The sequence below is a fragment of the Sus scrofa genome, chromosome 7 (assembly GCF_000003025.6).
Source record: "Sus scrofa isolate TJ Tabasco breed Duroc chromosome 7, Sscrofa11.1, whole genome shotgun sequence".
Taxonomy (NCBI): domain Eukaryota; kingdom Metazoa; phylum Chordata; class Mammalia; order Artiodactyla; family Suidae; genus Sus; species Sus scrofa.
The window spans coordinates 84378104-84394088 of NC_010449.5; the positions used below are offsets into that span (position 1 = coordinate 84378104).

General features: G+C 35.4%; 1 long non-coding RNA gene across 2 annotated transcripts in view; it reads right to left on the reverse strand.

The window, feature by feature from the left end:
• Positions 1968–15985, reverse strand: part of LOC102161104 — a 36412-nt gene continuing 22394 nt past the window's right edge. For both annotated transcript variants that reach the window (XR_002346193.1, XR_002346192.1), the window contains one exon: positions 1968–2008. This is a non-coding gene — a long non-coding RNA (uncharacterized LOC102161104). The remainder of the gene's footprint in view (positions 2009–15985) is intronic.

A 15985-nucleotide genomic window follows, 5' to 3' on the forward strand; every position in this document is an offset into this window, starting at 1 on the left:
CGTAGGCCGGTGGCTACAGCTCCGATTCAACCCCTGGCCTGGGAACCTCCACATGCCGCGGGAGCGGCCCAAGAAATAGCAACAACAACAACAACAACAAAAACAAAAGACAAAAAAAAAAAAAAAAAAAAAAATTGAATTCTAAAAGAAGAGACTTTACCAACAGCAGAATTTGGGGAGGGAGGGTCCAACCTCACTCTGCAAGTTTTGAGTGTCCCCAATCCCATACTCCAATTTGGAAATTTACTAGAAAGACTCATAGAACTCACTGAAGCTGTTCTATTTAAGGTTATGATTCACTACAGTAAAAGGATACAGATTAAAAATCATCCAAAGGGAAAGACTCATGGTATAGAGTACAGAAAATTTCCAAAACAAAGCTTTAAATTTTCCTCTGCCAGTGCAATCATGAACAGTACTAATTTTTCCCAGCAACAATGTATATTGACATACATGGAGTACTAGCCACAAGGGACGCTCATCTGAGCCTTATTAATCCAGTTTTATTGAGCTCAGTCATTCACATAGATACAGTTGACCTCCCAAGTGGTCATGTGACTGTCCTTTAGTCTTTAGCTCTTATGGAGGTGGAGTCCTTACAGTGTAATCTAAAGCCCCACCATAAATTTTATTGTTTGACTCTCTGGTGTGGCCCAAGTCTCCCAGGTAAACAATGGCAGTCTTATCAGGCAGGACATTCCAAGGTTTAGAGATCACATCCCAGGAGCTAAGATCAAAGGCCAGAACTTTGGACAAGGCAAATTCTTCACTACACACCCATGAAGGAAACTCCAGATTCAGATATCTTCCTTAGTGAATTTACTCAAATACTTAAGGAAGAAATAATATTAATGCTACAAAAACATGTTTAGAAATAGAGAAGAAAATACTATGTCATTTCATGAGGTCAGTAGAACTATGATACTAAAATGAGACACAAGCATCAGTTTTGAATATAAACACAAAAATCTTTAACAAAAATCTAAGCAAATTAAACCCATCAAGACTTAAAACATAATCCGTAACAACCAAATGGGCTGTATCCCAGGAATTCAGTATTGTTTCAACATTCGAAAACCAATCAGTGTAACTACATAAATTGATAGAATAAAGGAGAAAGTTATATGATCTTTGAAATAGATGAAAAAAATCATTTGACATAATTTGACATCTATTCATGAAAAAAAGTAAACAAATAAAAATGGAAGGAAATTTCCTCAATCTAAGTACAAAAACTACACAAGAAAATTACCTTTAAACAATCTTCAACACTGAATAGATTAATTCTTTCTACCTAGAAGAACAGGCAAGATGCCTGCTCTCACCATTTATTTTCAACAATGTCCTGCAGTTTTAGCCAAAACAACAAAATAAGGGAAAGCAAAAGACATAGAGCTTGGAAAGAGGGAAATAAAACTGTCTTTATTTGAAGAGAATGTAATAGCTTACAGGGAAAAATACTACAGAATCTAGAGGTAAAATAAAAACTTTAAAAATAAAAGTAAATTTAGTGATTTTGAAGGATACAAAAATCTATATAAAAACTAAAAACTAAAAATACATTGTATGACTATATAGTAGCAATGAAAAATTTGAAAATGAAATTTAAAAAATACCTCCACTTACAATGCCATTGAAAAAATACTTTATGCAAATATTGTACTTTGAAAACTGCATTATACTGTAAAATGAAATTTTAATAGACCCAAAGTAGTGGAGAAATATACCAGATTCATGGATAGCAAGACTCGAATTGGAACAATTGATTTTTGACAAAGGTAACAGGGTAGTTCAATGGGGAAGAAATAGTCTTTTTAAGAAATAGTGCAGGAGTTCCCATCATGGCTCAGGGAAACGAATCTGACTAGTATCCATGAGGACACAGGTTCAATCCCTGGCCTTGTTCTGTAAGCTAAGGATCCAGTGTTGCCTTGAGCTGTGGTGTCGGTAGCAGACACGGCTGGGATCTGGGATTGCTGTGGCTGTGGCGTATGCTGCAGGTGCAACCCTAAAAAAGACCAAAGAGAAAGAAATAGTGCTGGAACAAACGAATATATGCATTAAAAAATTTCAATTCTTTCCTCACATAATAAACAAAATGGATCCTACATTATAAAACTATTAAATATATAGCAGAAAATACAGGAAAATTTTGTGATATTGAGCTAGGACCATATTTCTTAAAGAAGACACAAAAAGCAATATCCCAAAAACTTAAAATAATAATAATAATAATAATAATAATAATAATGACTATACAGTTTAAATCATTTGTTTCTGATTTGAAACATGACATGAAGAAAACAAAAAGGGAATCCACAGATAGGGTGAAAATATTTGTGAAGCAAATATCTATCAGAAGGCTTAAGATATGAAGAATTTATATTTTAAAAAAACCCTTAAAACCAAATAAACAATTAAATTGTGAGCAGGCATTCCCACTGTGACACAGCAGGTTAAGAATCCAACATTGTCTCTGTGGTGGCAGAGGTTCAATTCCCAGCCTGGCACAATGAGTTAAGGATTAAGTATTGCCGCAGCTGTGGTGTAGGTCGCAGCTGTGGCTCAGATTCAGTCCTTGGCCCCATAACTTCCACATGCCATAGTTGTGGCCATAAATTTAAAATAAATAAATAAATATATAAAGTGGGCAAATGATTAGTGCAGATAGTCCACAATAGAGGATATATAAATGACAATAAATATGAAAAGATACTCAACATCACTGGTCATCAAGGTGATACAAATTAAAAACCATACACATATGTCCAATGTAAGGTTAGCCATAAAAATTGAGAAAATCCTACCATTTGTGACCACAGAAAGACATTACGTTAAATGAAATGTCAGACAAAGGAAATATTGTATGATCTCACTTGCATGTGAAATCGTTAAAAAAACAAAAAACAAAAACCATTTGAAAAAGAGAGAGATCAGGTATGTGGTTACCAAAGGAAAAGGGTGGGGAAGGGGAACTGAATAAGGGTGGTCAAAAGGCACAAACTTCTAGTTGTAAGATAAATAAATACTAGGGACGTAGCATACAAAATGACTATAGCTAATTTTGCTGCATGGTGTACAGGAAAACTGTTCAGATTAAATCCTTCTTATCAAAAGAAAAAGAAATTTTTGTGTTCTCTTTTTATTGTAGCTATGTAAAATGATGAATGCTAACTAAACTTATGCTGGTCATCATTTCACATAATATATATATAAGTCAAACCATTATGCTATACAACTTAAACTCTTCCAGGAATGTATGTCAATTACATTTCCATACAACTGGGAGGAAAAACCCAAAACACCAAAACAGCCTTGAAACCACAATGAAATATCATTACACAGAGTTAAAATTCAAAACCCTATGAATAAGGAGAAATCAGGAGTTCCCATCATAGCTCAGCAGAAATTAATCTGAGCAGCATCCATGAGGACGCAGGTTTGATTCCTGGCTGTGCTCAAGTGGGTTAAGAATCTAGCATTGCCATAAGCTATGGTGTAGGTCACAGAAGCAGCTCAGATCTGGAATTGCTGTGGCTGTGGCGTAGACCGTCAGCTACAGCTCTGATTTGACCTTAGCCTGTGACCCTCCATATGCTGTGGGTGCAGTCTTAAAAAGACAAAAAAATAAAATAAAATAAGGAGAAGTCAGAACTCTCGTATCTCGCTGGCGGAACTGCAAAACCAGATAGCCACTTTGGAAAACAATATTGAAGTCTCTAATACGGTTTAAACTTACATTCAATATACTAGCCAGCAATCTGACTCCTATGTATTTACCCAAAGGAAATGATAGCATAATTTCACAGGAATACTTTCATAGGTTTATTCAAAACTGTAGATATATCTATAGACTATAGATAAAACTGTAGTAGTATCTAGACAAATCAATGTCTCAAAAATATTATGCTAAGTCAAAGAAATCAAACCCAAATGACCATACGAAATTCAAGGCAGAAGTGTAATGACAGCAGATTAGCAGTTGCCTATGCCCACAACCAACTGCAAAATCCACAAGGAAATGCTAAGCATCAGTGGAATTTTCTGTCTTGGTGGTGGTCACATGACAGTATTTAGTTGCCAAATACCATGAAAAGTATTCTTAGAAAACGAACATTTTGTTGTATGCAAATTGCATCTTAATAATGATAAGAAAATAATAAATTCTGGCAATTGTTTAATAATGATTATTATCACTCTTAGTGTCTGACAAGGTATACCTATTATTCTTTTGAGCTGAGACACTAATTTGGATGGATAGTCAACCATGAAACAATACTATAGCAGGAAGAAGAGAGAGACTTTCTTTCTAAGGTAGAGTCTCCCGTTCTTTCTCTTTTAAATTTAAGTCTAAAGGCAATTTCTACAGATGTAGCCCACAGATCCTTCCTTTAAAATTGCTTCGATAGGCTTTGCTTCTGAGCTCTGGGTTGAACTCTCACTTTTAGTTATGCTATGGGACTAGATTATTCCCATGATTGTTTTCTATACCTGAACAACAACCAGGTTGAGAAAAAAGAAAAAACACTGCTAATGAATTTGATTGTTTCTTTCAGGAAAACAAAACTGATCAAATGCAGTTATTTTCCCCTCTATTTTTTATCTGTGGATTCCCCCTTCTAGAGAGAGCTTTCCACAGAGAGCTCTTAGTTAACTACTGCTGAAATTGGAATCTCAAAAGCAACTCTGATGGAAAGAGCAACATTTCAATTAAACAAATAATCAAATTCAAAATGTTATTTGAATAATTTAAGTTCCTAAATTAAGCAGGCAGATTTTTTTTTTCTTTGCAAGTAGGCTATAAATTACATTTTCCGCTACATTGACAATAAACGGGTAATTAATATCTCAACTTTTCTTTTTCAATGTTGATTTTAAAAATAAAATTAAAAATAAGCACAGAACATAAATCAGCACAGCTATCCCAGATTAAATGTGATTGCCCATCTCCTGTTTATTCTACTTTCTCTGGAGTGTGTTCTTCCGTTTTGGAGTATTGCCTGGACCAAAGAGATCATGTTATACACAAGACAAAAGTTTACATCATTGCAGAGGTGGCAACTGAAACTTTAGCAACATAATAAAATCTATTAAATGATTATTTTTTTCCTACTCCAAATACATAGATAATGGTCACATCAATTACTTGATATGACACCTTATATTTAATACATTATTTCCACTGTAACCCTCTTAACCATTGAGAGAAGATAATTTACTGAAAAATTAAAAGGTTAATCCTTAGGTTATACTTTCTAAATGTTCTATTATTTCAGCAGCAGGAACTACGAAACGCTATTTTAAAATAGTCTTACGAGGATTTTGTGTGTGTCAGGAAGTGTTGTAAATACTTTAAACACATCAATTCAAGTTTCACATTAATACTAGAAGGATGTTACTTTTACTCTTTCAATTTAATAGATGCTAGAGCTATGAACAAAGGGCAGCATTTTGTCCAAGCTGGAAAGTGGCAAAGCTGAATGGAACAGGAGAAGCCTCTCACCAAGGCCTCAGATCTTACTTAGGATGCAGGACTGCCTCCCACAGTGTGGATTCACTCTTTGCAGCTGTACATCAGAACAAGTGTCTTACTTCTTGGTGCAATATAATTCTGATACCACCTACTAGGAATTATGTGAAATTTCACAAGTTAAAGGCATGGTCCTCCATAAAACTGCCTTCACTTCAGATACCAGCCACAAATTCAGTGATTCCCAGGTTATCTTTAATTTTGATCACCTAAGAATTTGGGGATTTCCACTATTCCCTCAGGTTTGAGAGTTTTCTAGATTGACTCACCGAGCTCAGGAAAGCACTACACCTTGTGATCACAGTTTTATTACAATGGATGCAAATCAGGAGCAGACAATTAAAAAAAGCATAGTATAAAGCCTGGGAGGGTTCCTGATGCTGTTTCCTTGTCCTCAGGACATGTCACCTTCTCAGTGCATCAGTGTATGATTTCCAACAAGGAGAGTACACCTGAGCACGGGTGTCCGGAGTCTTTACTGGGATTTCATTCCAATGACATATCTGATTGAATCATTGGTTATATCAATGAACCCAATCTCCAGAACCCCTTCATTCTTGGAAGTAAGAAGTTCAGGACAATATCATGTGATTTGTCTTCCTAGCATGAAATATCTGGAGCCCACTAAGGGTCAACTTATTAGTATAAATTCAGATTATGATCTAAGGGGCCCACCATGAATAGCAGACACTTCTACAACTTGGGAAATCATAAGGGCTTAGAATGTCCCGCTCAGGAACCAGAAACTAAGATCATAAATTCTTAAGTATACAAGAATAGATTAATCCAATGAACACTGGTCTCCTCTTGCACCACTGCCTCCAACATTCCATGGAAGGCCACACTGGAAAGCCATGCTAAGGACTATAGGAGCACATTGCTTTTAAAATGTTCTTCTTTTTCTATCCCACTCCCATCCTATAAAAAAAAAGAATATTTTCATTTTTATTAATATATCCTTTTTCTCCCAGTAATTGGTCCAATATCCATGGTTTCATCCTTCAGAGCTACTATGAACCATCCTCAACAGGACAGAACCCTCACAAGAATTTTGCTTTCGAGATCTCTAATGCTGCTATTCACATGGCAAAACTTATTCATCGTTTCAACTGTCCCTCATATGGCATAGTTTTGATGCTTTGTCATCTGAACCCACTTTAGTCTTTAAACATTCTCTGTAGGACTCAGTATTGCATTCACTGTTTTAGCTGTTAAATGAACAATATCTTTGTTCCTGAGAAATTGATATATTTGCATACTTTTTTTTTCTCTAAATGAATCAAAAAGTATAAGGATGTTCGCTGCAAAGATAAAGGAAGGAAGAGAAGGGATAAATGGAATCCCCTGATTACCTCATGAATTCTCAAATGTTCCTTCTGGAGTATGTGGGTGGAAATAATTATAGACATTTTATAGAAAGAAAAACAGTGTCAGAAGAGTAAGGTACTTCCTGAAGTTCTCAGACCTTATAAGAACTGATGAGACTACTTCTCCTCCAAGTGAAAAGGTATGATTTATATTCTGTTGTGTACTTGATATTTGAGATGGTATGGTTTGCAATTCAAGAAAAATACAACAAAAAAATCCCAACATTGACTCTCAATGCCTGAGATTATTCCTGACTCTGTGTCATTTCTTATCAACAGCTCTGTTCCCTGACTTAGTTAGAGTGATCTATGTATTAAGCTCATTAATCTACCTACTTGGAAGATGTTGTTAATGTAAAAAGAAAAAGTCACTAGTTCGTAACTCATGAATGGTAAATCTTGGTATTGACGCTGCTTCCATAAAAGGAAACCTTAATCATTTTATATATATAACTATACATTTGAATAAACAATTATCAAACATTTAAATCCACTGAGTATGAAATAAAGTCAGGGAAAAAAATATCCGTGATACAAATGCTCCCTAATCACTATAGTAAAGTAAATATTAGCAAACCTGATACTACAAAACAGCACATCATAACCTGTTCTGAAATAAACATGCATCTGTTATCGGTATCCTCGAAGTTGGAAAAAAAACAAAAACAAAAACACCTTGGGCTTTTGGCTACAATATAAGCATTCCTTATTTAATTTAGTACTTTTTAATTTAGTACCTTTATATATCAGTGATTTTTGATTGAAGGAAGTGGTTGGACAGACACCAAGCAAGTGGGAGAACAGACAGCAAAGGATTCTAAAGAATCACCCATGACATGTGGAAAGATTTTGATGTTACTAGCCCTCCCTAGGGCTGGCAATATTTGAGAAACAGAGCTATCGTAATTCAGTGTGCTACTATTGCCAATGGAAATATATTGTCTCCCTTAAGGAAATGAAAATTTTAACAAAGAGAAAGAGATTGATGACCATTTGGTATGTAATGCAGGAGTGTGAACTCATATATTTCCACCATGGTCAGATGGTTATTATAAAAGTGTGACTCTACTAGGGGAAGGAGTATAATATTAAGTGGCAGGCAGAAACTGCAGAAATCTATAGAATGCATATCTTACCCAATAGCGTTCAATTATTTTTTACAATATGGAACTAGTCAAATAAAGCACATGTGAATGGGTTTTGATCTACAGCAAATAATCACAGGAGAAAAATCAAGAGGGAGCGCATGTTTCTTATTAAGGCTTATAACATTGATCAAAATAACTATCTATACCTCAACAGTCTGTAGGAGGGTTTCTCAACCTCAGCCTGATTGACACTTTAAGCTGGCTCATTATTTGTTGCTGGGAAGAGTTGTCTGCATTGTAACCTGTTTTGAAGCATCCTTGGCCTCTACCAACTAGATGCTAGTAGCACTCTCTCCCCCTCCACTGCAAGTCACCGTATTTCAAACTGTCTTCAGACACTGCCAAATACCTTATGTCCAGCAACACTGCCTCCAGTTGAGAACCACTGGTTTCAGATACAATTCAAAGCTTATAAATGCTTATGAAGATATTTTTATTAGTAAACAAAAGAAAATGAAGATAAAGCATTTGGATTAATGTAAATACATTAGAAAATAAAGACAAAAACAAACCTAAGGTTAAAAAAATAGTTTTAAAAAAGAATAAGTTGATTCAAAAAGTAGAGTTAATATTAATCCTCCTCCAAATCTGTACTTTATTCACTGAGGGGAAAAACAATACTTGTTGGTAAATATAATTTCAAAAAAAAAGAGCAAAAAACTCAACAAAAACATAAAGAATAGAAAAGATATTGAGAAGGTGCTAAAAGTATAAGGAAATATGCAGGAATTTATGGCAAAACATTTAAAATATCAATGGTAAAGATTATTTACTAAGAAAGTAGAATGCAAAATTGAATGGTAGGATGCTAAACATTTAAGGTTTTTAAGAAATCTTTTAAAAATAATATCAGAAAAAGGGTACTGAGTTACAAAGTATTCTGAATGAATTCCTTGAAATTTTCAAAAAAAAAAGAAAAAAGTTAAATCTTATACTACACGAAAATTTGAGATTAGAGAATAATATAAAAACTAATTTATTTTTGTTTATAACTATTTGCATGTGGGAAAGACTCCCTCTCAAAAAGAAAAAAAATGTACGCCTCTATCCCAACCAAGAGCAATCAGCACAGTTGAAACATTAGAGGAATTCCCAATGTAACTACTATTAATAATAGTTATTTTTACCAATGAAATATGATAAGCCATATAAGACAGAGGTAAAGCCATTAGAAAAGATGCGAAATATACATATAATTTTCTATCTAGAATAGAACGGTATTTCCTTAACCTGAAAAATAAAAACCACCATCTTATACAGAGAAATGTTGAGAGCACCCATTCCAAAATCACAATGTCTATTCAACATTCTTTTGAGATACTGGCCAGTACAATAAAAAAGAAGAAAAAAATTAAAGGCATTGAGATCAGAAAGTAGGAAATAAAGCTGGTTATTTTGTGGTTGATATGATCAATGTAGAAAATGCTAAAATGTCAATAATTATAAATAATATGAGTTTAGAAAGGTGGCTGAATATCCAAAGTCAACTGCATTTTTATACACTATTAAAAACAACTATAAAAATATGCTAAATGCAATATTTACAATAAAAACTGAAATTATAAAATATTGTCATAAATCTAACAAAAAATGGGAAAGACATACATAGAATACTACAAAACTTTAATGTAGGTCAGGAAGGAAGCTGGAAATAAATTAAGTTGCACATATTCATAAAAAGAAAGAACATCCTTAAGATATCAAACCTCTTTAAACTGATCTGTGTATTTAATGCATGTCCAATCAAATTTCCAATAGACTTCTTCAGGGAATTTTACAGAATTCTTCATAAGTTTATTTGGAAAACAAAGATTGGACAAAGGTTGTTGCCCACTGCCAATACACTTCCGAGGAAGAAGAAAGGATAGAGGGGTTTTTCCCTGCCAGATATATAAATGTATTATAAAAAACATTACAGAGCTATATTATAGCTATAAAACATTATAGAACAGCAGTAATTAAGACATATGGTATTTTTCCAAAGACAGACAAAATGACCAGTGGAGTAAATAGTTCCATGCATATCTGGAACTTCGATGTATCACAAATATATGTCAGATCATTGAGAAAAGAAGCTATTAAAAAAAATTTTAAATAAGCTACATAGTGGACAATGTTTGCAATATATATTTATTTTAAAATAAATTAGTAAATATAGGCCTTCCCTTCATGGCTCAGTGGTTAATGAACCTGCCTAGGATACATGAGGATGCTGGTTCAATCCCTGGCCTTGCTCAGTGGGTTAAGGATCCCATGTTGCTGTGAGCTGTAGTGTAGGTCTCAGACATGGCTCAGATCCCGCAATGCTGTGAGAATGTGGCATAGGCCGGCAGCTGTAGCTCCAGTTTGACCCCTAGCCCAGGAACTTCCATATGCTATGGGTGCAGCCCTAGAAAGAAAAAAAAAAACATGAGCAAAATGTAACAGAAGAGGAAACATAAAGACCTGATAAACAATTGATGAAATGTTAAACATAAATGAAGATGATCACTAATCACATAAGTGAAACTCAAGAACAAAATGATATAACTTTTCACCATTATCAGTATTGTAAAAATTAAGAATTCTTTTTTTTTTTTTTTTTTTTTTTGCTTTTTTTGGGTACACCTGTGGCACATGGAAGTTCTCAGGCTAGGGGTTGAATCATAGTTGCAGCTTTCAGCCACACCACAGCCACAGTAACACCAGATCCAAGCCATATCTACAACCTTCACCATAGCTCACAGCAACTCTGAATACTTAATCCACCTAGCAGGCCAGGGATTGAACCCGCATGCTCATGGATACCAGTTGGATTCGTTTCCACTGCACCACAACAGGAACTCCTAAAAATTAAGAATTCTTAATAGAAAAACCTCTACCAAGTGTTGGAGAGGATGTGATTCAGTATAACCTTACAGTTTGCTTGTGGAAACATAAACTGCTCCAATCCATTTGGGAAAAAATTTGGCATTATCTTGTAAACTTGAATATTTGCACATCCAGAATTTCCACATTTAGGTAACAGAACAGAAACTTTTGTATATATGTACCACAAAATACACACAAAAATGCTTACTGCAGCACTTTACCCACCCAGAAACAATGTAAGGGTTTATCTAACAGCAAACAGATAAAAACATTGAGGTCTATCTCCACAAAGGAATTGCAGTGAGAATAAACGCAATGAAAGAAAAGAAAATGAACCACAGTCATATGTAATATTGTAAACGATTTTTGGTTTACTTTGAATAAAAATTCCGGAAGACAACCAGCAAAATGATAACACTTCTTTTATAAAGTTTGGAAACAAGAAGACTCCATAATATGTTAATCACTGAGAGAGAGGTGCATCAGTAATGTCTGTAAAGGGCTGTGTGCATTGGGCATTTTCTCTCATTTCTTCAGATCTACGGCAATCACGGTCAGATAGCCTAAGATGTCACCAGCCTTTGGAGAATACCCCTGAGTCATCAGTGAAGACACAGAGGGAAGAATTGGAGGACAGACTTGCTCCAAGGTTGAGACTCGGAAATTCTAATCTGTCCTGTCAGCCCACACAGAGCCATTGAAAGACCACTGAAAGTTAGACTAGCTTCTTCCTACCTTGACCTATGCTCTGCCCTCTTCCTCTTGAAGCTCCATGAAGGATGACAGTAGCTATGAGTCTATGATAATCAATGAAGGGAATCTTTGCTTTTTAGAATTAATTTCACTTGAGTTTCTTTGTGTTCCTGGACCTCTGCTGGTTTTTAAATAAACTATGATTTTGTAGCTTATCCAGCTTTCTGTGTTTGTTGGGGTAAAAGGAACAACAGTCTCTTTCAATATTCTGCACACTGAGCTTAACATGTAAAGCTACATTTAAAGCAATCAACTCCTGTTAAATATGTCACAGTCATTCATCTAACTTTGTCATTTATCTTTTTTTCAAACACTATCAACTTATTAATTTATACATCTTTAGAATCAATCCTCGTAGGTTTAGCATTATACTTAGAAAGACCTTTAGTTCTGGATTACTTACAAAAAACATCTTCTCATGTTTTCTAATAGTACTTTAATGCATTTATTTTTAGCGTAAAAAATCTCTGGTCCATCTGGAGTTTATTTTGGTGTTGGAAATAAAGTAGGAATACAATTTTATTTTTTTTCCAGATGGCTACTAAGTTGTTCTAACTCCATTTATGGACAAAGGATATAAACAGAGCTTTTACATATAAGTAATTTTTAAACATATGAAAAGATGTTCAACTAGAGTTATCATTTTTAAACTACAAATAATAACTATAGTTCAATATTATTTGGCACCATCTACCTAGATTAAATGTGCACCTATCTTTGACCCAACAATATTATTTCTAGGAGATTAGCTTTTAGAGGTTCTTACATGTATTTGTAAAGACACAAATATGTAGATATTCATTCCTACCTTATAAGTAAATAGAAAAAAGTAAAACCAAATAAATGCCCTTGAAGACAAAATGGTTTTGGAGATCCCCTCGTGGTGCAGCAGAAATGAATCCAACTAGGAAGCATGAGGTTTCCAGTTCAATTCCTGGCCCTGTTCAGTGGGTTAGGTATCTGGCATTGCTGTGAACTGTGGTGTAGGTTGCAGGCACAGCTCAGATCCTGCGTTGCTGTGGCTGTGGTGTAGGCCAACCGCTGTGGCTCTGATCCAACCCCTACCCTGAGTACCTCCATATGCCATGGGTGTGGCCCTAAAAAGCAAAATAAATAAATAAATAAATAAATGAAAAATTGGTTTCCAAAAATCATATATGCATAATAAGGGACTATGCAGATTGTAATGCTCCATTAGTATATGATGTCTAAGAGTATATTATGATGTTTAATAAGAAAAGTACTTTCAGGGAGTTCCCTGGTGGCCTAGCGGGTTAAGGATCTGGCATTGTCACTGCTGTGGCTCAGGTCACTGCTGTGGTGTGGGTTCATTCCCTGGCCCAGGAACTTTTGTAAGCTGTAGTCACACCTCCCAAAAAAAAGCAAAGCGCTTTTATGTATATACTTATACTATTACTTTGCTAAAAAGAAAATCACACATATAAACAGACACAAACACATGTACACATACAAGTGTGTATGCATAGCCTATTCTGAATAGCTACCCGAGCACCTGGTAACAATAACAGCTTTTTCAGAATGATGCTCAGAAACAGTGATAGAAGGAAGAATTCACCTCTAGTTATTCTAAAATAATGAGTAAGCTTCTGAATGTGGTTTCAAGAATATTGCTGGGAGCACTACCAAAACAAGGCAAAGGATAGCAAGACTACCCTGTAATAAAGGGCCATTTATAGAATTCCTGTGACATTTACAAGTCTTGTCAGTTATTTTTTAAACAAAAGCCAAGCCAGGAGCAGCACAGGCTTAAAGTTTAACTTGAAACTGAAATGTACTCTTTGGTTAATACAGGTTTTCTCAATGCAAAAAGAAAGACATGCCATTTCCAACACTTCTCTCCATCATCACCCCACCATTAGTAGCAAAAATACTCACACATACACATTTTCTTAGCCAGTGGTTTTCAACCTGGGTTCGGTGGAGACCCAGACTTTTCACACACAGGGTTCAGAAGATGCCCTAAGGGGTGAGACACAAGAGAAGCTATGGGGCATCCTTCCCCTCTCCAAACAATACCATCTTCACTGTTGCCTTATCCATGCACTTATTAAAAGGGGGTGTAGGGGAGGATTCTGGATAATTGGTTAAGAAACAAATCTTCAATGAATTAAAAAAGAAAGAAAAGCCTAATTGTCTCTGCTCTGCCATTTCAATCAACATGACACAATGAACCATAACACAACCTCATAAACTTATGCAAACCGGGAATGTTGGGACCAGGAAAGACCTTACAGATAATATGGTCTTTTTCTCTCATATGACACAATAGGACTGTGATGTCAGAGAGGAAGAGGCTTATTGGGCATATTTGTGGCAGGTCCAAGATTAAGGAACCAACATCCAATTCCCCAGGGCTTTTCTCTGCATTTCACATTGGTAAATGATTATCCAGCCTCTCAATATTGACATTTGACAAGGGATTTGGATCAACTTCTTACTGCTGTGGCTATAAGTTACTCATGTGACCAAACTCCCCAATTCTCTCTTTAGTGAATATTTGCTTTTCCGTTCAATTTTTTGAAGATTCTACCAATCAAATTCTGCCCAAGGAAGACAACTGCTCCCACTGGTTGTCACCTTTGACAGCTATATATAAACCCAAACCCAACCAAAGACAAAACGACTCATCCAAAAGGGAAAAATGCATCTTTAGAATAGGTCTGAAGGTAAAAGCCTTGTGATCATTGAATCTTTATCTATGCGTTTGCATTATCATTTCATAAGGCAAAACAGAAGGTGGCAAAAGCCTACTGCCATCCTTTAGTTTTTGATGGAACATATTCATCAAAAAAGCATCCAGTCCCCTGAGCTTGCAGCCATATGCTACAGGAAAATGTCACCAGTTAAAGATGTATTCATTCGCTGTTTTGAAAACTCTGTTTGATATTCATGCATTCCAAGTGTTTTGACCTAGATTTCTATAGAGGCATTAGATCCAGTCTTGTGCAGGCAGCTAGACAGCTGTTGCTTATGTAGTCAAAGGAAGAATCTAAAGTTAAAAAAAGAGAGAGAATGAAAAAATGAAAACATTTATTAATGGGTGCCAACATTTTGCACAGCCAATATGTTTAATACTAGATTAACTAATATAAGCATATGGGGATGCATTTGTTGCAAAGCTTTAAAGAAAAGAACAAAGAAAAAAGTTGGAAGTAGCTAAAGTTCAAGGGGAATGGAATTTGCACTTTCTTCTGTAAATGAAAGCTTGGTGAAATGGCAACATACTTTAATTATAAGCAAGTGGCTAATGTCATAGCATTTAAGATATTTTCAGAGGAGATATATGATGTTCCATGCTCTGCACACATCTCAGATAAACCTCGTCTATATATAACAGCAGATCCTTGAAATCCTTTTGGATATCAACCTTGTTCTTAGCCAAAGTTGTCTATTTTCTGATGTTTATAAGATCTAGTAAATTCAACTATAAATTAATATTGAACATTTTAGCAATAATGATTATAAAACACATAAATACTAATTTCTCCTCAGCGCTCTCTCCTCCCAGCAAGGAGACAAGCTATGCTACCCAAGTAACTATTCCCGTGTCACTGTCTACAAATTGTACCAAACTACTCATCAGCATTTCCTTCCCATCTCAGTAGGATGAGAGTAGTCAGTTGCCTCATAATTGCAGAATCATTTAGCTACACACTCCCAGATGTTCTTCCTCTACCTCCTAAGCCAAGGTGCTGCCAAATACATATTCATACAGCAAGTAGAAATGTCAATCCTTTCATCTGTCCAACAACAAATGGTTCTTGACCCCTACTAAGAGCAGACTCTGTTGGATTCTGGGAATATAGAGATGGATGGTAAAGTCCTGGACTTCCAGTGGCCTAAAGAACAAAGCAACAATTACTCCCCAGAGACACAAAATGATTTTATGGAATCAGGTCACCAAAATAATTTAATTCAGTTGAAGTGGGTATTTGTTGGAAGCAAAGAGAAAGATAATAGAAAATTTGTGTTCCATGCTAAGTTGTTCCATCCAAGCACCTGACAGAAGAACACACAGCATTTAGACTGACCATAAACCATGTACTTTTAATCACTGTTAACTGCTGCCCTCATCCCAATTCCCAGTAGGAGAAACTGACTGAAATTCTCCCTTTCACACTCAGAAATTCACTCATTCAATAAACATTTATCTGAGTGTGTACACTGTGTTTGACATTGTAAGACTAAGATGGACACCCAAAACCTTGCCCTTAAGATGTTCAAAAGAAAAAATAAGGAGTTCCCTCTGTGGCACAACAGGATCAACAGCATCTTGGGAGCTCTGGGACACAGGTTCGATCCCTGGCCCATCATAA